Genomic DNA, 22,371 nt, shown 5'->3' with positions numbered 1-22,371 from the left:
ACCTGGATGGGCCCCTCTCCCATCTGAGTTCTCTGTGCATCTCACAGGGTCCTTCAGCTCTGAGTGTCTCAATAGCACCCTTGGCTAAGTCCCAGCATGGACACCTTTCCCTTAGAGTTGATACTTCCTTGGGGATCTGAGAGATGCACATTTGTACAAGCCGGTGTCTTCCTGGATGGAAATAGTAACCCTGCTTGACTCTTGGAAACAGCTTACACCCCGATCAATGTATCTCAAGAAAGCACGATGAAGCAGCTACTGAAAACACATGGGTCAATACTACTAAAGTCCGTCAGCACTTATCAAAGGAGCGCTGGGACATCCATTCAATATCACCTCAACATCCTATAAGAAAAAAACAAGACAAGACAAAACAAACAACAAACCCTCAGTTACTTTCATATTATAAATGAGGGAACAGGAGCTTCAGAGAGGTTAGTTGACTTTTAAAAACCCACACAGTAAGCCACATCCTGTGCTAGGGTTGCTGAGGCTTGGGGGTTGAGGGGTGTCCGGGATTGTCAATCATCGTGACCCTCCCACTCCGTCACCAACCCTGTTCCTTAGCAAACACTGTTGTTTTCCTTGTGAATGTCTGTCATTCAGTTGCATCTTAGCCACTCATGATTCAGCCATTAGCTTGGTCTGCTGGGGTCACCTGCTCTGTGCTTACCTGGCCCTAGCCCACATCTTTTGATCTTCCCCTAACCCCCAAGTCAGCAGAGACTATTTTGTATGACAGCCCAGATCCACTCAGCCCCCTGAGCTGGAGCCTCTGTATCTTTTATAATGATGATATTCCGCATATTACACCCCTCACGTCCCTGTCCCTGGGGCACATGAACCTCAGTAGTTGTCACAGCCTGGATAAGCCCCCAAGGCTGTTTACCCCCTAAATCTCAGTATCACTCTCTCCTCTCTTCCTGGCTCCTTTATTGTCTCACAGTCCCTTCAGGGTTCCCTCAAAAGTTCTCTGGGGTGTAAGGAATGGGCACAGGGTGGGGTGGGGGGTGGGGCTTGACTATTCCTTCTCTGTGGGACTGCCTTCCTACAGCTCCACAGCCCCAGCAGGCGCTGCTTCCCACTAAGGTGCAGTGAAAGGCAAGGCTGGCAGGAGAGGAAACAACACACGCATTTGCTGCAGAGTGAGAAAGAAGCGGGAGGGAGGGAGGAAGAGGGAAGAGACATTGATTATGTGATGTCATGCCATGGGCTTTAATGGTCACTCAAAATTGGTTGTATTGCCTTAGATAAATAGTAGGTTTTATGCTTCAGACCTAAATCTCATGGGCAGTAAGAGGCTGTCCTTGAACATCGGCTGCTGTCCTCAGGTTCCCAGGGCGCAGGTGCTCACTTTTCCAACACATTATCCTTCCGTGCCAGAAGATGACGAAGGGTGAACAGAAGGTTTCAGGAAAAGACAGCTGTCTAAGATGTCATCGATGAAGCCATGGCTTCCCTGAGACAGGAACAGAGGGAGGCTTGTGGGCAGGAGCAGGTGATGTGGGCTCTGAGGTCAGAATGAAGGTACAAACCAGCACAGCGTTCTCTCGGGCTGTAGAAGAGCCCTGAGGGACAGACGGGAGACACATGCAGAGGAAGAAATGACAATTGTTGTGACCTAGGTATGGCTGGTGGTGGCCAAAAGGGTAGTCTACATCATCTCTATGGGAACATTGGTGTCCATGAGCTTCTATCTGTCTGTGTAGTCATGTGATCAGTGTGGGCACATACACACACACATATACATACATACACACATACATAATCCAGACATACCTTCATGAGCATAGGCTTGCACACATGTACATGCACACATGCAAATGTATGCATATAGATGCATACATGCAAATGAACACACGTGCACACGCACATACCTACATACATGCAAATGCACACACATGCATGTACACATGTACACATGAAAATGTACATATGCAGACATGCACATACCTACACACATGCAAATGCATACACATGCATGCACACATATACATGTATACATGCAAATGTACACATACATGCATGCATACATGCACACGTGAAAATTACACACACACACATTGTTGGCTGAGCATAGAACAGAAAGTGAAGCAGAAGAGGGTCATTGGGCTCTGAGTTCTGGCTGCCCCAGCTGTTAGCTATAACTTTGGCTCTGTCGCTATGCGACCATTTCTTAGTTTCTGCATATGGGGAATGGGTTTGGTAGGAGTAATAAAAATTGGCTTCTTAGGACTCTTCGGTCCAAACAGATGAAATGTAGCCTAGAATAATCACCCCTCACATGCTGCTTTTTTTCCAGCAACTAGGGGACAGGCAGTCCAGGAAGAGTGTACAGGTATCTCCCACTGCATGGCGTAGCTCTTTGTGCTGATTCCATGGAGGTTCTAGCTCTGCAGGCTGAGGCAGCCAAAGCCCACTCCACCTGTTGCTGCAACTTCATCCTGCTCCCAACCCCACCATGTCTGAGATGCTCTCATATGGTGTCCTTGTCTTCTCTTGGAGCCCTGCTCACATGGCCCCTCTGGAGCAGTCTTGGCCTCTCTGTATCTGCTCTGCCTATAGACTCTGTGCCCCAGTAGGCAGAGTTGCAAAAAAGTTCTTTCCCTAAGTTCTTGGTTGCATCAGGCAGCTAATCTGTTTTGACATGCTATCTAAATGACCTTCAAATCAGCATACAGAAGAAGCCATCCATAAGTCATGCCCTTTATGCACATGGTATGTACAGAGAAAGAGTTATATTGGCTTCTCAAGCCGGATGAGAAGGACCATTATTATGGTGGTCCCAGGGTCTTCATAGTCACTCCTCATATCAAATCCACTTTCAATGCAACCAGTTCCATCAGCTGTCAGGTTCTATTAAATATATCCCTCAGACCCACTGACCAGCTGACAGCAGAGAAGCTCAAAACCTCACACCCGCCATTAGCATCATAAAATGTGAAGTCAGCTGGAAGGGACGATAACAGACCTGAAAGCAGAGAAGATGGAAATCGGTAGAGCCCTTGTGTCCTCCTAAACCGACCCCCCTCCGTGGAGCTAGGAGAACACCCATAAAACACTGGGGTGGAAAAAAAGGCAGTACCAAAACCAAGACAAAAGTCGCCCTGCTGTAGGCTCCATAACACCACGGGTTCTTTCACCTTGCGTGAATGTGAGATTTGCATAAATGTTTCATGAGCTTAATACAAAGCGTAAACAGAAACGTTCATTAGGCAACATCTGTGCTGTTTCCCCAGATAATGCAGTGTTTCTTCCAAGTCAATGAAATACAACCTATCAGAGGGTGGGGGGCTGTTAACATACGTGTGCAAAGGCTGAGTGTGATTAGACTTTATTTACACTTTGGCTGACGGTCTGACCCACCCAGCACAGTCTTAATCAGAGCTGCCGATGGCCACCACCCCGGAAGGTGTGGAGGAAGCTCCGTTGGAGATGGATTATGGGACTGTCTGGGAATCAGACCCCACAGAAAGAGCAGGGGCGGGATTTTGGATGTGAACCATGGGAGGGGCCACTTCTTCAGTCCATCTAAGTGGAGGTTTCCTTGCTGAGGTAGTCACTAAACACTCAGGGGAAACAAATGAGCTCTTTACCTTATATCCCGCAGGAAGCAGCAGTGGGTCAGATACCCACTGGCTCTGTGTGGCTACAGTCTGATCGTGATATTGATTCCATATGAGACCCTTTAAAGGAAAAAAAGAAGTTATAAGACCAATAATTTTTAATGAAACTTGGCTTAGCTCACAGACTGGTCCAGCAGATGAGACAGCAGCTCGAGCAGGAAGCATGGCTCTCCTCCTCCTCTTGGCAGGGATGAAAGGGATGATCGTTTCGATCAGAGAGGACCCAAGCAGAGAGATGGTTTGGATTATCAATCTTACGTAAATGGGCATGGAGGTCTTGTCTCTTTCACCACATGTCTCACGGCGAGGTTTCCTCTCTCAGATGGGTATGGTACACCATCCTAAGTGAGGGAGACTTTCTGGTCTTGCTTGTTATGGAAATATTTTTTTTTCTTTTGATGACAAATTTTATAGAAAATTATTCTAAGTTCTGGCCTTTATAAATCTGGCTAGGATGTTAGGAGTATAGAAACTCACCAGACAATGAGGGTATTTATCTAGCTATTTGCCCACTAATTCATCTATCTATCTATCTATCTATCTATCTATCTATCTATCTATCTATCTATCTATCTATCTATCATCTATCTAGTTATCTGTCTATCTGTCTATCTATCTACCTCCCTATTATGTTTTTCCATCCATCCATCTATAATGAATCTGCCATCCATTCATCTATCCATTCATCTATTCACCCATCCATCATCTGTCCATCATCCATCCATCCATCCATCCATCCATCCATCCATCCATCCATCCACCCATCTATCCAACCATCAATTGTCATCTCTCTCTTTCCACACTTGGTAGTTGGGGATAATTCTTTTTTGTAAGGCTGCCCCATGAGGTGTTCTTGGGATCCCTCATCATTACCTTCTTAATACCAGTCACTGCCTTTGGAAGGGGCTGAGCCAAGTTGCCTTTAGTTGAGTGCTTTAGTGTTTCCTAGTGTTTGAAAACGTTTGCTGGTGAATCTGGGTGTCCCCCAGAGACTGATTTTGTTCATACCCAGTGGTGTCCCACCTGTGTGGGAAGCGCAGGGTTTGTGTGTGGGGCTAAGGTGCTACCTGTTAATGGTATGATGAGATAAACCACAGAAGGACTTGGGAAAGGCGGACTTCCAGGTATTTTCCCCTTGAACCTGCCTCTCATACCATTGTGCCTGAGATGTCCCAGAGTTCTTATTGCTGCTTGAAACCATCTTGTCTGTTTAATATGTCTCCGAGTGCCTTTATTCCCAACTGCTGTCTCCCCTGCTAGACAGATACAAACTCTATGATAAATAGGATCTTGGCAAGCCGTTGGTGACAGTGTGGCGCTTTAGCCAAATCTCGGAGCTTTGTCTTCAGAATGCTACCATTGAAAGCTCGTATTAGCTCTGTTGACCTTGGGCAGTCACTGAGCCTCCCTGAGCTTCATTTTCCTCCTCTGTAAAATAATTAATAATAAGAGCTGATGGAGCTAAATGAGATAATAGTATCTCATAAGACGACCTCGACAAATGTAAGTTATTGTTGCTTACTCCCTGTAATTACATCAACTAGAGTGGAGCCCAGTGCAGGGGGAAACAGGATGAAATGAATAAGCGAATGAATGAATGAATGAATGAATGAATGAATGAATGAATGAATGAATGAATTCTCTTGTGTCTGTCTTTAATATTAGACTTTTTGCTATTAGTGATGACGATTCATTATCTACCAACCCCATTTTAGTTGTTTCAGCATGGATGGGGGCAACTGCCCAGTAAAATGTTAGCTTTAAGATAATTTTGTTGTTTTTGTTTGGTTTTGAGACAGGTTCTCACTACATAGCCCAATCTGGCCTCAAACTAATGATCCTCAGCCTCTCAAGAGCTGAGATTGTAAGCATGCGCCGCTAGACATGGTTCAAACGTTTGCTTTTAAGCAAGTGATCATCTCTAAATGAAAGGGCTAAGCTTGGGAACAACAGGCTGTCTTGGTGACACCCACTGGTGGTTTTTCTTCCCTCAGAAGCTCCATCTCAGGGACTTAAGTGCTCTCTAAAACTTAGCCTTTTGCTTCTTTAAATGTCTTCCCACTTCCTGCGTTACAGAGTTCTGTCAGGGCCCCCCAACAAGACAGACACTGGGGAGGGGCAGCCCAACTGGACAGAGAGCCCAGGATGCGGAAGTAACGCAGGCACCCTCCTTATACGTGCAGTGTAACTATTTGTAAGGTAGGTGTTCAGTCAGGACAGAAGAGAGATGTAATTATGTCATTCCTAATGAATTCTGAAGGAAACAAAGAATTTAAGGAAAACTCTGGAGACAGCCAGAGAGAGGAGAGAGAAGCCGTTCTCATTGCTCGAGTTTCCCTGTAGAAGATGCATAGCTGATCAAACATTGGAGGGATCACAGGAGGCCGCTGGCCCCAGGGATGCTTGGGAGAAAGCAGGAAAACTCTGGAGCCCTGGCCAGTCTCAATCTGACTTTTATTAAAGAAATTACACGCTCCTCGCGGCTTCCACTTGCATCAATAATATCAACTTCTGGACAAATGATTCTCTCTGGGGAGCGGGTTCTGAGTCTGCCTCCTAATCTTCTTTCTTTGAAGTATCCAAGGGCTTAAAGCATGGGTCAATATCAGGGGCCTCTGGCCTTTGTGGGAGGGGGCTTGAAAGGGTCTTGCCTGGAGGAGGGTGAGACCACCAGCATCCACAAACCCTCGCAGGCCACTGTTTCTGTGCAAGCCCTCTCCAGAGCACACATAGCCACCTGCTCACCCCGCTGGAAAGTTCCCTGAGGCCCCGAGACACCTCCACCATTCCACAGCTGGAATGTGGGCCACGATCTTGTGAATAAAAACAGTGCTGCAGATACAGATGTAGTATTTCTAACATTATAGGTTATGGAGCTAGCTTCTTTGAAAATTAATAGATGAAGATGCTCTGAGCTGTCTTTATATTCTCTTCAGCAGCATTTCCTGGGTGGGTTGAGCTCAGTAGCCACACCCCATCCATGGTATCAGGGTGCTGGCCCTGTGTGGGGGCTCACGCTCACAGGCTCTTCCCACACTCGCTCTCCACACCAAGCCCAGGCATTAGGTGGTATTGTGTGTCTTCTATTGGATCCAGACTTCATGCTTTAACCTATGAGCTATTAAGTTTTTGTGGCCGACTGAGTTTGTAAAACCCAGAGTTAATCAAGATTAACGGGGGTTTTTGCTCCAGGACTTTGCAACACATGGTTGGTTATTGGAAGTCTCCAAGAAGACCATGTACATATCCCCAAGAAGAATAGACCAGGCATCATTCCCTCTTTCGTATTTTCAAAAACAAAATGTCTGTTCTGTAAGACTTTATTAAGGGGAATGAGTTCCTTAGGACATGGAAGCGTCACTGTGGGCATCAGTAGAGCCACAAAACTGAATGTTGTTTATATATCTATATCTACATCTATAGAGAGATATAGATATATAGATATATATGCATATATATACATACACACACACACACATATATATATATCCTGTTTCTCATAATCACTTCCATAGCTGCAGATAACTGAACTGAAAGCCTTATGCATGTCCAAGCTCATCCCATGCTAGTTATCCAAAGCCAGAGGAATATGTTGGCAGATCTTTTTTTACTGCTTATAAAAAACAAAACAAAAAATGAAAAACAAAAACAACACCCTCCTTCTCACCAACCTCCTCCCCAGAAAATCTCCCATTTACAGACTCCTGCAGCAGCGCACCTAAAACCCACCTTTTTTTTTTTTTTATAAATAAATGATTTGGTTTTGATTTTTTTTTTAAAGATTTATTTATTTATTATATGTAAGTACACTGTAGTTGTCTTCAGATACACCGGAAGAGGGCACCAGATCTCATTACGGGTGGTTGTGAGCCACCATGTGGTTGCTGGGATTTGAACTTCGGACCTTCGGAAGAGCAGTCGGGTGCCCTTACCCACTGAGCCATCTCACCAGCCCCCTAAAACCCACCTTTTAACTAGCTCAGCTAATTAGAATCCAAAGGCAGACTATGACCTGTCACTTGCCTTGTAAATAAGAGTTTTAAGGGAGCACAGCCATGGTCACTCGCTTGCATGTTGTCCGTTGATGCCTTGGTTCATCAAGAGCAGAACTGGGCAGCTGGCAAGGATCACCTGCCTAAAGTACAAACAAGCTCACAAGTCCACACTTCAGAACAGCATGCTCTCAATCAGGGCAGCGCCTGCCTGCAGTGCAGAGTCTCTTCAGCAGGGTGTATGTCTGCCTGTTGTTTCCATCTGAGACGAGCTCCTGTCATGTTGGATCTGGTAAGTTCAAACATCCTATTGTTTTCTCCAGCGTGGAAGAGTTGCAAAGGTGGGTACATCATCACCTTTGCAAACACCTAGATTAATACAGTGAGATCCCCTTGTATAGGGAAAGAATCCATGGAGTTGACTCTGCCTAACATCACCCAGAGATCTGCAGGCCTAGTTGTGGCTCTCAGGAGGCTGGTGGTTCTGAGGAACGGTTTGGAACACAGGCTCTGGAATGACCCAGCCCAGACACAAATTCTGGCTTCCTAGTGGATCAGTTTCATCTTGGAACAGGTGACCTGAGTTTGTGCATGGTCATTTTTTGTGGGGGCAAAAATATGTGCTTTTGTGGAACACTCTTAGGCTGGCAAGGTTGAGAGAAATAGAGGCTACCACTGCCTAGAAAGGGGCCTTTGCCTTTCACATAGCAAACCTCTTGATGGCAGAAGTCTTATAGAAGGTTTCCTAGGTCTTTTGTCTCTGTCTCTGTATTGGTTAGGGTTTTACTGCTGTGAACAGATACCATGACCAAGACAAGTCTTATAAAAAACATTTAACTGGGTCTGGCTTACAGGTCCAGAGGTCTAGTCCATTATCATCAAGGTGGGAGCATGGCAGCATCCAGGCAGGCGTGGTACAGGCAGAGCTGAAAGTTCTACATCTTCATTCAAAGGCTGCTAGTGGAAGACTGACTTCCAGGCAACTAGGGTGAGGGTCTTAAGCCCAAATACATAGTGACACACCTACTCCAATCAGGTCACACCTATTCCAACAAGGCCACACCTCCAAATGGTGACACTCCCTGGTCCAAGAATATACAAACCATCACAGTCTCCTTCCAAGTATTTCAAACAATAGGTTCTGTCAGAACTGGGGGTCAGGGAACCTATTAGAGAAGTTACAGGCTTACGTACCCTGAACTGTTATCAGCATGAACTCTTGCCTGGGGTTGGCTGACCTTTGCCTTGGTCTCAGAGGTCAGAACATCAGAGGTGTGGCATCTCAGTTATCTATCATCAAGGACTTGATGCCTCAGAACAGCAGCCATCCGTCATGGCTAAGGGCTTTGTAGGGTCACTGGGCTCAGCAGGGCAGTTTTTGCTGGAGCTACAGTCCTCTGTGGGATTCGGTAGGACTAACCAACAGGTCTCTCCCACATGGTGCTAACTGTGGGTTGGAGGTCCTTTTGGGGTTGTTGGCCAGAGCATGTGGGTCAACTTCCATGATCATGAATATACCTCTGCATTCTGCTCAGGCTTCTGTGAATGGCCACTGCGGTCTAAGAGGAAGAAAGAGTAACCATCTCAATTAAATGGTTGAGAGAAGTCCAGGGCTACTCCCTCTGAATTCCATGGTTAAAACAGATCTCAAGAATGCCACAGATTCAATGGCAGAGAACATAGACTGCCTTGGAATGACACAACATCTGTGGCCAGTTTGAGCAGCAACACCTGAACTCCCAGAGCTCCAGTCTCAACTGAACCTGGACCTGGACAGCTGTAACCAACATTACTCCTCTCCTACAACCTTGTCTAGGAGGTGACCAGAGCTTAACTCTCCAAAGACACCACAGTGTGGCAATCGCAGGTGAGTCTGTATATTCTGGTGTTGTCCCTCTCCTCCTCACCCTTCCTTTTAGCTTCCTAAAGCAGTTTCCACCTGGTCCCCATCTCTTCTTTATGCCTGAATAACTCCCTCATGGTCTCTCTAGATGTCTCTTGCAGGGAGACCCAGCTCACACCCACCAGCGGGTGTTCTCCCCGTCCTGTGTAGACTTGTCCCCACCATGCCTTGCCCATTCACTTGTTGTCTTTCACCTCTTCAGTTATTGCTGGCCGCCCATTTACTGCTTCCCACTGGGCAGAAAGTGGTGTGCTGGTTGGGGAGCTAGACTTGATTTTTTTGTGATGCCCTCACTTGGTGCTCAATAAATAAAACCTTCACACTGACCTAATCTCAGAGAGAAGCATTAAGAATGGTAAAGACTGGGGTGTAGAAAAAGAAAGACCAAGAGAAAATTGGCAGCCTAGAAAGAGAAGGAAAGGACACCGAGTCCAAGATGGCAAGCACAGAAGCAGCTGAGCTGAGCCAACAGTCCTTGCACCTGTCCCTGGAAGGTGCTCAGGTTTGTTTAGTTAGTTAGTTAGTTAGTTAGTTAGTTAGTTAGTTAGTTAGTTTGTTTGTTTGTTTCGTTCATTTAGAAAGGGTCTCACTATAGCCCCAAATGGTCTGGAACTTGCTATGCAGACCAGGTTGGTCTTGAACTCACAGAGCTCTTACAGCTCTGCCTCTTGTCCAGATAGCTTCGGGAAAGCTATCAAAACCATTCATCCTCCTCACCTTGTTTCTAGAGCGGCCGACAGACTTGGAAGAGCAGGGTCATAGTGAGAAGGTGGAGCCTTGGTCTTCCCTGGGAATTCTCTCTCTCTCTCTCTCTCTCTCTCTCTCTCTCTCTCTCTCTCTCTCTCTCTCTCTCTCTCTGTATGTATGTGGGCTGGCACACCCACTGAGCATCTCCATGATTGCTGAGGATCTCAACTCTGGCCCCTCCACTTACACAGCAAGCACTTTAACCGTTGAGCTGTCCCCTGAAAATTGTTCTTCCAAAGCAAACTCACATGAGGCTGGATCCTTAAAACAGGTTGGTGAGAATGCAGTGACTATAATGACGCCCAGTCTCTAGCACTTTTCCAGAAATTCTGGGTCATGGCACCTCGGTCAAGTGGGGTGGCCTACCCAGATGGTCACTTGCCTCTGAGCTAAGCATGGAAGCTGCTTTGTCCCTAAGTAAATGTCACCTGCTCTGGCCTGCAGCTGTGGGGCTATAGGTGAAAGTGCTTACTTACCCCAGTGAGAAGGTCCTAATGACTCGCATGACTAGGTAGGGCTCTGGTCAACTATTCGGCTGTTCAGGAAGCTGTGTCCTTCTGGAAGCAAGCTCAAAGCAGCTTCATAGAGGCCATCTCCATGGGTTTTCAGGGCTGTCAATCTTCCCTGAACCCCATCTTCTGTCTCCCTAGGAGTAATGAGTCTCAGAGCCCTTCTGTGCCACACAAGGGACCACCATGTGCTTCTTGCTTCTCTGGGCTTTGAGGATTCCTGCACAGAGGGTCTGAACTCTCACTTTGGGAGGAGGAGCAGCAAATGAGGATGCTTCCTCGGCGTCTCCAAGCATAGCGCTCACATGCCAACAGTTGCCACACGCAAACGAAACGTGCTATTCCCGACATGAGAAGTCTCACATCAGTCCTGCTGACATGAGCTGACTGAATGCCCCATAGCGTTTTCTTTGTTACACCTCACTGCAATCATCATCTTGCTTTCTGTGGAACTGATAGTAGACATATTCTGCAGCCAACAACCCAAATGTCGCCCCATGCTCGGCTGCCCTCATCTTCTATCATGGGGGTGGGTGCAGGTGTCATCATCCCAGCCCTGAACACTCTAGTCTATCCGTCCTCTGCATTGTGCAATGATGAACAACTCTGGAGAGCGGCTGGTGTTTACACAGTGCTGAAGCCCCCAGAAACAAGAGGAAGACAGCTGTGCAAAGTTCACACTGGCCCTGGAAAGTCTTCTCCAAATCCAGGGGTCTTGCTGGGTCAAATGCAGGCCAACCCCGTGAGACTGTTTATTAAAAGCCTTAGTGGCTGTAGCAGAGCCCCAGGAGGTGTCCCTATAGCCTTGGGCTATCCTGTTACTGTTCTACTGATTAATTAATTAATTAATTAACTAATTAATTAACTAATTAATTAGGTTGGTTAGTGGGTTTTAGTTTGGGGGTTTTAGAGACAGATTTTTCCATGTTAGGGCAAGTTGGCCTAGTTCTCTTGCCTCAGTTTCCCCAAAGCTGTGTGCTGTGGGCTCCAGGTTCTGTTCCATCTGTCTTCTTCCCATGGAGACACCTTTGATTTTACTTAGTCACATTCAGTGGTCAAGTGATACTCAGGGAAAGGGGGTAGCCTGGATACCTGGATACCCCTGGCTGGTCAGGATCCATGCTGGGGCTGGGTGAGGAAAGAAGAGACTCTGTGGAAGATGAGGGTGTCTGCCCCTGGGGGGGGGCAGAGACAGAGTGAGTCACAGGGAGGTCTCCTCTCTCTAATTTGCCTGCTCCCCACCAGCAATGAGAGGAGTACTCTTATCAGCTAGAGAATTCAGCCAGCCGGGCAGGGTCACATACCACACAGTAGCTGGGCCTGGATCGGCTGTCTAGCCAAGAACAGGCTGGTCTTTGTTCCTGTGGGACTGGGGGTGCCACCTGGGAGTGGGGGGGATCCAGAGTGGGTGCAATTATGTTTTTTTAAGGTATAGAAATTGTATCTCTTACCATGGGAGGATGGGAAAATAAATGGAAGGAAATATAATGTTGAGAGAGAGAGGCAAGCAGGGTCAGTTTGAATGCCAGCAGCTACTCTCCCCTAAAGAAACTGTGAGCTCATGTACGGGCATTATTGCAGGGGCCTCCTAACATACCAGAGAGCGTGGTCACTGTTTCAAAGCTAGCTCATCCTCTCACCTCATCCCCATAATCTTGGTCTTGGACTTTGAAGAATCCTTATAGGTCTTTCTACTTATGCATTTATCCACCTAACTTATCCACACATATTGACCTGAATCCCTCCATCCTTCTATCTATCTATCTATCTATCTATCTATCTATCTATCTATCTATCTATCTATCTATCTATCTATCTACCTTGTCCGTTCATCTATCTCCCCATCAGTCCACACCCACCCACGAGTACATCCACACATCTACCCATTCATTCTCCAATCTAACCCTACAAGCATTTCTTGAACACATACTACCTGCCACCCAGTGGTGAGGTCAGCAAGACTTACAAGCTCCCTGCTCTCACCAAGTAGACATGCTATTAAGAAAGATGGACAGGAAGCAAACAAGAGAAGAGGTAAGCAAAGTCAACAGTGAGCAATCTAAGAGGCAGGCAGTGAGGAGGGGGTCCTGTGGGGAACAAGAAAGGCCCTTTTCGGCATGTGACATGGACTGAAACCTAAATGACAAAGAGCCACCGACACGGACGGGAGCGGTGGCGGTGGTGGTGGCAGTGGCGGTCTCAGTGCTGGTGATGTGTGCACACACATGCATATACTCTAAACAGAGGTAATTGTAAGTGTGAGGTGGGTTTTTGAAAGCAGACACAGCCTGTTGGGTTTACTCTTAAAGACAGAGAGGAGCCCAGCCAGGCTAAAACAAGCTAAGCAGAGCCCACTTGTTCAAATGAAAAAAAATGCCACAAAGTCTACAATAAAACAACTCAAAGCAGAGAGATTGGGATGAAGTCGCTTTAGAGGCCCTGGCAGGATCCAGCTGCCAGGCACAGTTCAGGCCTTCCCCCAAATACTCTGCATTTGTTTGAACTCTGGCAACACCAAGCCATGCCCCTAAAATCAGTCAAGTTCACAAACACCTCAGGACTGCCTGTGTCTCAAGGGGCAGGTGGTGGGGGCCAGCAGGGCTTTCCCTGGCTGGCATACTCCTGAACAAAAGTCCTGCCTATTTCCAAAGGGTTGACACAGTCAGCCAAGCAGCACTGGGCCATGGCTCCCTGCTCTGGCGCCGCAGCTCATCCCAGCTGGTTCTTGGGAGCCGCACACAGGACACATTGCAAGCCAGGATACTTTGAAGTGCCTGCTCTCTTAAGACTTAACAATGTCAAGCTTCATAACCCGAGAGCCGGGCTGCTGGCTTCCTACTTTAAATCGCTCATAATTTGAAACATGCAAACATTTCCACTTTATCAAGCAGGGTTACTAAACATATTATTGCTGGAACCTGCATGGTTTATGGTCTCTATACAGCCAGAGAGCTGAGTTTTATTAAAATAGACTGTTAAGAGGCTCAACTCATTATGGAATCTTCCAGGCTCCAGAATGAAAGAGTTTTGTTTACTCTAAAAGGCAGGGGGTGGGGAGAGGACTGAGAAGAGAATGATCCCGCCTCTGTGTGCCTGTGTGCTTGTCTGTGTGTCTGTCTATCTGTGTCTGTCTACCTGTGTGTGTGTGTGTGTGTGTGTGTGTGTGTGTGTGTGTGTGTGTGAGTGTGTGTGTGTGTGTGTGCACCCTTGCTAGTGGTAAGAGGTGGAAAAACAGCGGAGACCACCAACAGTCTTGGCCCTAGCCCCCACTGCCCCTGCCTCACAGTCTGTCATCTGTCCAAAGCCCAGTATTCATTTGTGGGGCCTTAAATCTTACTTACAGCAGAGCTGGCTCTGGCTTAAAGGGAACAACAATTGAATAAAGAAAGTTTATTCTTTACCTGGGGATTAGATAAACCTCTGGGACTCATGAAGATGAACACACAGAGGACGTTAAAGATGAGACCTTGTAGGAAACCACACCTACTGTGCAGATTGTCAAAAGAGCAACAGGATGCAAATAGAAGCACGGCTGTGCCTGGTGCTTTGGAGTGTTCCTTAGTAATGATGCTAAGGCTGGGGCTGGGGAGCGGGTGGAGTTAGTGGAAGGACACCCTTAAAGCATCTGTAAAACCCTAGAGTTGATCCAACACACACACACACACACACACACACACACACACACACACACACACACATACACACACACACACTTGCATGCACATGCACTGCACACATAGGGAGAGAGAAAAAGAGATATAGATGATAATGTAGATGGATATATAGGTAGATGATAGATAGATGGATGGATGTATAGATAGATAGATAGATAGATAGATAGATAGATAGATAGATAGATAGATAGATAGATAGATAGATAGAAGAAACAGAGACAGAGATAGGTGATAGATGGTACATACATAGACAAACAGACAAACAGACAGATAGATTTTAGAGACATAGAGACAGAGATAAAGAGATAGGCAATAGATAGATAGATAGATAGATAGATAGATAGATAGATAGATAGATAGATAGATAGACAGACAGACAGAATACAACAGTCATTCGTCATCCCTCTGCATACAGGTACCTGGATCATAGCCTCATAGATAGTAAACTACTTAAGTGGCCTGTTACAGCTTGCTGCCAGACTACCACCCATGGAGACCATCTTTCTCTGAAACCACTTGGAGTGGCAGACAGGAACCCAACTGTCCTTCGCATAGATGCTAGCTCTTGTTATTATCTGGCAACAGTTGCATGAGAGATACCCATGGAGAATAGCAAAAGGACCACCCAGAGGGGCACAGTCAAACCATAGAACGTGTGGTTGCTGTCTGAAGTTATGAGGGCCCTGACTGGTTGGGTGTGAAACAGTTGATGATCGATACAGCATGCTTTTTCTTCCTCGAGGTTTCTTGTTGTTGTTGCTATTGCTGCTGTTTTGTTTATTATAAAGGAAATTCTCCTGGGTCATCCTGATCATAAAAGTGACAATAATGATAATGATCGTGGCTGTTGTTTGTGGAACATGTAGAATGACCCAGGCATAGTCATGGAGAAGCTAGTCCGTCAGTAAGAGTGATTGCTGTACAACATGAGGACCCGAGTTCAAATCCCTGCACTCATATAAAAAGCTGGGCATGGTCTCACATGCCCTTCACCTCAGCCCCTGGTAACGGTGTGTGGGAGGTAGAAGGGGCAGACAGGAGGAGTGCTGGGGCTCAATAGCTTCCAGCCTAACCAAAAGCATTAACTCCAGGTTCAGGGGGAGACCTTGCCTCAAAGGAACAAGGTAGAGAGTAACAAAGGAGGACACCAATACTCTACTCTGGCCTCATCAATGACAACTGAGTGCACCACACACAAAGGATAATCGGAAAACCAACTTTTAAAACAATGCCAGGCATGATGTCTAAGAGTTTGTATGAGTTTGTGTGGCATCTAAGGGCAAACTCTGTTATGGCGCCTACTTCACAAAAGAGGACGCTGTACCTAAGAGTCTGGGTTGGAGTCCATTTTAAAGACCCTCCATAGCACCACGCCACAGTACAATTCACTGGCAAACGTCTTGCTAGGGCTTGCAAAGACTTATGTTAGAAGTTTAACTCCCAGTGTATCTGTGAGTGTAGCTTAGTTGGAAGAGTGCTTGTGCGTTATCAACAAAACCCTGGGTTCAATCCCAGCACCACTATCTTCCACTACAAGGCCAGTCTCCACTACTTAAGACCATAAAAATGGGAGAGTGGGGAGAGAAGAAGGAAATAAAGAAGAATGCAACTAATTAATTTAATTTTCAGTGCAACAGTGTTGGAAGATGGAGCCTAATTAGCAATGGTTAGACCACAGCCAAGGCCTTATGCCTACTGGTGCTATATAGAAAGTGCCCTGAGACTCCTGCTTTCTCTTACAGGTTCTTTATCTTCTCCTTCCCCCTCCCCCTCCCTCTCTCCCTTCCCCACCCTTCCTCTCCCTCCCTCTCTTCTCTCTCCCTTCCCCTCTTCCTCTCCTTCTTCTCGTCCATCTCCCTCTCCCCTCTTCTCTGTCTTAGCCCCTCTCCTCCATTCTCTCCCTCCTGCTTCTGCCTCTCCCCTTTCTCTCTCTCTCTACTTCTCCCCCTCTTCTCCCTTCTCCCTCTGCCCCTCCTCTTCCTTCCCTCTCCTCCCCTCTCTCTTCCCTTCTCTCTCCCCTCCTCTTCCTTCCCTTTCCCCCTCTCTCTTCCCTTATCTCTCCCTTCCTCTTCCTTCCCTCTCCCCTCCTCTCCCTAACCTCTCCTCCCCTCTCTCTTCCCTTTTCTCTCCCTTGCTCTTCCTTCCCTCTCCTCCCCTCTCTCTTCCCTTCTTTCTCCCCCTCCTCCTCCTCCTTCCTGCTCTCACTCTTGCCCCCTTTCTCGTTCCTGATCTCACAGATGCTAACACGTCCACCTTTCCCAGTAATGTGATAGAGCAGAGGCCTTTGCCTGAAGGGGCCCCACATTCTTGGACGTTTGAGTCTACAGAATTGTGAGCCAAATCCATTTGCACATTTTTTTTGTACAAGTGAGTCAGTCTCTGCTGTTCTTTAATAGCAATGCATATATATGGCCAGCTGTCAGCCACTGCTGTCTAAGAAAACCTCGATTTCAGAGAATGCTGGTCAGTTAGCACATCACCCAGGAAGTTATCCTTTCGTCTCTGCAGCCATGGTGCTGAATACAACAGCCAACCTGGCCCAAGCTGCCACAACAGGCCCAAGGAAGAGACAAGTGGCTGGGTGTGGCTCACCCTGCCTTTCATTTTATATCAAGTGCCACTCTCAACTCTGAGATTTTGAATCTGGCCTGGTTACAAAGCAAAGAGGGAGAAGGAAGAGGAGGAGGAGGAGGAGGAGGAGGAGGAGGAGGTTGGGAAGGTGTTAACAAGCTATAAATGACCTTACTGGCCTATTCAGGCATAAGTAATGTCTCCAAATTGCCTACAGTCAAAACTGCCAATTCCGGGCTGATTGCGATGAATCAGGCTCCCCCTATCCACAATAATGTGATCAATTTCTCATTTCGCTGAATAAATAAGCTGGAAGATAGGGAGCTGTCTCTGACCCACCGTTAACCTTCTGCCTCATTATTCATATCAGACCTATGACATACATGTAAGAGATCCTTGGTTCAATTTTAGCTAATTATTTGTTAGGACTGAAGGCTCTGTGAAGTGTTACTGATGGTACAAGTGTCCAGGGACCTTCAGGCACAGAAATCAGATGGAGTCAGCCTTTGTCTAGGGGAGGAAGACCAGAGGTTCTCTCCTGCTACTAGTTGAGAGCTGGTAGTGGGGCTTTTGTGTGCTATGCCCGTGTTACTTGCTTTTGCATGTCGTGTGGGTGTTCAGGGACATCGCTAGCTGTTATCTTTCATCTCTTTATTACATTCAATAAAGACAACTTTTGCTAACCGGTTCCTGCTTTGGCAATAAACCATTCAAGTATTTCTCCTCACCCTACCATTCATTCCTAGTATCTCTCTGGAGAGACCACAGCTTACACAAACGTTCAGCGTTCTCATCTAATCTGAGCACAGTGGCACATGTCACCCTTTGGAGGATGGCAAGTTTGAGGGCAACCTGGGCTACATAGAAAGACTCTGTCTCAAATAAAAGGAAGGAAGAAGGAAGGAAGGAAGGAAGGAAGGAAGGGAGGGAGGGAGGGAGGGAGGGAAGGAGGAGATGGAAGGGGGAGGGAGGGAGGGAGGAAGGAAGGAAGGAAGGAAGGAAGGAAGGAAGGAAGGAAGGAAGGAAGGAAGGAAGGAAGGAAGGAAGAAAACAATAGCAGCAAAGTGTTCTCTTAGTGGCTATAACTGGCTGATTGCCTCTGGAGAGATCACCAGGTCCAGAAGGGTGTCTCTGTGTACCAGGATGTTCAGGGTTACACAGAGGGTATCAAGTACACACACCCTTGGCCTGCTTCAGTGGTGGTGGCTTCCCTGGAAGGGGGCAGCTAAGGGACTCTTCGGCTCAGTCTGGAAACCCTGGATTTACCCAGAGGGAGCTTTTGTGGATGGCTGCAAGTCACTGCCCTTCCATGAGGAATTAGTGAGTGAGTGAGTGAGTGACTTGAATGGACAACTGCATCACATCTGCTCTGCATCAGGACCAGAGTGGATGCGGAGGATCCGCACCATGGATGAGGTGGCACCGCTGTCATTGGAGCTACTACATGTTATTTATAACATGCCAGAGATGGTGGAAACATTTCCCATGCCTTTCTCGGTTATTCACCAGGAATTCCTGTTAACTGACACTGTTAATCTCCACATTTTAGATACAAGGGAAAGGAAAAAAAAAGAACAGAGAGTAATTGTCCAAAGATGGCACACTTGGTGTGTAGAATGAATCTGGTCCATTGACTCCAGGGCTAACTCTGGGCTGTGGTATGAGCATAGAATGGGGCAGATGCTCAACCCAGCTGATGGGTGAGTCATGATTATTAAGGGGAGAGGGATGCCATGGAATATACATACTGTCTACTAGAAGCCAGGAGATGGATGAAGAGGATGACAGGAACAACCACGTGAAAAACAATAAGAGGAAAATGAGGAGGACTATGGATGATGACAACAGCAATGGGAGGAGGATGAAGGAGAGAACAGAGGAGAGAAGGAAGGAGAGGAGCAGAGGGAGGGGGGTGGTGGGGTGCACGAGGAGGACCTTACACCCTGAGAGTTTCTGTACGAAGGAGGCAGCACAGTCTATTTGCTTGTGAATTCATTAACTCAGCCATCTCCCTGATTCCGACCATGTACCAGGCTCTGTGTTGGAGGTTGAGATTCCAGCAGGGGTAGGATGGTACAAAGGTGGTCTGTGCAGGTAGAACTCCTGCCTCTTGCCCCTGGAATTCAGTACCTTATTGGGGGGCAGTGGACATGGCAACTGAGCCATCCCAAGGCTAAGAGAGGAAGGAACAGCTACAAACTTCCTGTGTGTGTGTCCAATGAGGCCTGAAGGGCCACAGAAGCCATCAGCAAAGAAGCTGGAGAAGGGGAAGGAAAGAGTCACAACCTGGATGTAGGAGTGGCCCAGGTTGCTGGTTTGAAGCAAAAAGAAGGGCTTATACTTAGACAAACATAAAATCAGCTGCCCAAAGGCCCCTGACAAGGCAGCAGAGGGGATGAAACTGCCCAGGAACCCAGCGCACGTCTCCTTCAGGTTCCCAAGTCCCTCCTGGGTCATGAGCAGCCCCCATCAGGTCAAACTATAAACATGGCCCCCATTGTATTTCTACTCCGTGTAAGTAGGTTGGTCTCCAGAGGGCCAAGGCAAATATTTGCTGAGCCTGGCACTGCTCCAGCAGGGAGGACAATGTGTAGTCAGGCTGCTGACCTTGCGCTGTTGCGAGACTCAAGAAGCACATGACAACTTTCCACTCTCAAGCTGGAGCAGGGTGGGAAAACGCCTCTTACCCTGGTGCTGGGGAAATGTGACCTGGGGTCCATTCTTTCTCCCTTCTTTAAGGTCCCATTCTAACATCTTTTCCACGTGTGTTTCAGTTTCAACTTAACCTTCATGTTCATATTGTTGCTTTTCCTCCAAAGTCTATGACAGCAATCGGAGTGTGAGCTAACGTTGCTTTGCTGAAAATCCAATTTTCTTTGTTCTGTTTGTTTGTTTGCTTTTTGTTATTCAAGACAGGTTTCTCTGTGTATCCTTGGCTGTGTTGGAACTTGCTCTGTATACCAGGTTGGCCTCGAATTCATGGAGATCACCTTCCTCTGCCTCCTGGGTGCTGGAACTGAAGGCGTGTACCACTATCACCCAGCACAATCCAACTCTTACCCCTGAGTGGTCCAGGGCCAGGGCAAGGCTGGCGACCGCCAGTGGCTGAATCTTAGCTCAGCAGGAAAGAGGGACAATGAGGTTCATGTAAAGAAAATGAAAGCCCCCTCTGCCATTCCAGCCCCACAGTGTCTCTGAGCCACAGTCAGGGAAGGGTGGCCACTGCCTCAGTGGCCACCACCTACTTAGATCCATCCATCAGTTTTTATGTGTCCAAATCAGCTTGTGGAAAATTCACACGAGTTCCTGGATCCGAGGCCAAGACAGGACACTGAGATGCAAGACAGGCTTTTCCTGTGGTGTTAGGAAAACTCCCAGCTCCCCCAGGCCTCTGTTCCAAGCTCTGACCACAGTCTCAGTTTTTCCACCACCTTATCAATTCCTGATAGGCAGGGCTGACTCAGAGGTGGGGGTGGGTGAGGCTCGGCAGGTCTCAACCCCACCAAGCAGATCCTCACTGAGGTTCTGAGCTTCCCCAAAGCATGACATCATCAACAAGGTTGCGTGTCCTTTACCCCTGCTAATCTTGCTGTGAGCCCTATGAGAAGCTGGGTGGACCCTGGGTGTGAGGAACTGGAGTACATAAAGTCACCTGTCAAAGCCTGGCTGAACCCCTAAATCGGAGGAGACTTTCTTATAAGCTCATTTTTTAAAAAAATATTTCATATAAATTATACAAAATAATAGGTTTTATGGCAACATTTCTGCACTCATAGAATATACTTCAATTTTATACCCACCACTGCCCTCTCTCAATGCCCTGCCCTCTAGTTCCTCTTCTTCCTTTGTAGTATGTTCTGCTTTCTCACGTTTTATGGGTTTGTTGTTTTTTTTTTTAATCTAGATTTCAATATGAGAGAAAACACACTGTTTGTTCTCCATAGACTGGCTTATTTCACTTAACATGGTGCTCCATTTTCCTGTAACCATGTGATTTCTCTCTTCACAGTCAAGCAGAGGTCCATTATCTACATGAAGCACATTTCTCCCCATCCCCTCATCTGTGGAGCACCATCCGGGCTGTTTCTATGCCCTGGATATGAGAAGAGTCCTGCTTGGATGTGTCTAGGATTGTCTCGGTGGCGTGCTAGCTGAGAATCCCTCAGCCTGGATCCAGGACAGGGCAGCTCTATTTTCAGCTGCTTGAGACACCCCCATGACGATTTCTACAGGCTAGACCAATTCGCATTCCCACCAACAGTATATAGAGACCCTTTACCCCTTCATCGTTGTCTTGCTGATGGCTGTTCTCACTGAGGTGAGAAGGAGTCTCGGTGTGGCTTTAGCCTGCATCCTTCTCATGGCTAAAGATGTTGAATGTCTTTTGGACATTTCTTCCTCTTTTGAAAAAGGTGTCAGTTCAGCTCATTTCCCCCATTCATGCCTACGATAAATGCTACCAATAGCTTTTGGATATATTGGTACTTATCAGTACTCTCAACAAACATTTCTGGTTTTCACCCCCCTGGCGTTCAGACAGGATTGCATTTCCTACACCTTATGAGTGAGTGGGACCACATGACTAACGGTAGCCAATGACTTATTTAGAGGAAGTGACATATTATTCCTTGGTACTCACTCTACTGCTACTCTCAACGGGGAAGGAAGAAGTAAAATTGGGTCTTCTTGGCTATGCCTTTCTCTTCTAAAGTGCTGAGTGGTGGCATGAGGGTGACAATTGATTCCTTAGATGTCTCGGTGACTTAAATGGATTCAGTACACATGTGGTTTAAACAAAAAGTAAATCTGTGTTGATTTATGTTTGAGAATCCGGTGCTATTTGTTACATCACCATACACTCTTCTCTGCTGACTGAAACACGATATGGAAATGTGGGCTTTGCGGAGGTGACAGCTGTCAAGTCTCAGGACCCCATAGCTTTCTTTCCTCCTTACCTTGTCCCTGTGAACAAGACAAGAGAAGCTCTATGTCCACTCCATTAAATTTCTCTGTCTCACTGTGTATAAGATGAGGCAACCTGCCTCGGTATTCTATGAAGCCCATAGACACTGCACGTAGTGTCTAGCCTTTTGTCTGCACTGTGCTTAGTATATTTCATTGATTCGAAAATGCCTGTTTGCTCGCATCCAACACAATCAATGCCAACTTCCAATTAATTGGCAGTGTTTTTCTTTCTAGAAACATATAAAATAATGCTGTGTCTTCCTTCCTAATGGCGTCTAAGTCACTTAAATGCTAGGGTTGGCATGTGGTGAGTGGTGGAGATGTTTTTTATCTTTCTGATTACCCTACTGGACTTTTCTGGTCTCGCTTTACATCTGGAAAAGG

This window comes from Mus musculus, chromosome 8 (assembly GCF_000001635.26).
Source record: "Mus musculus strain C57BL/6J chromosome 8, GRCm38.p6 C57BL/6J".
In the NCBI taxonomy this organism is placed as follows: Eukaryota; Metazoa; Chordata; class Mammalia; order Rodentia; family Muridae; genus Mus; species Mus musculus.
The sequence above is the reverse complement of the archived record's forward strand: the minus strand, read 5'-3'. Positions refer to the sequence as shown.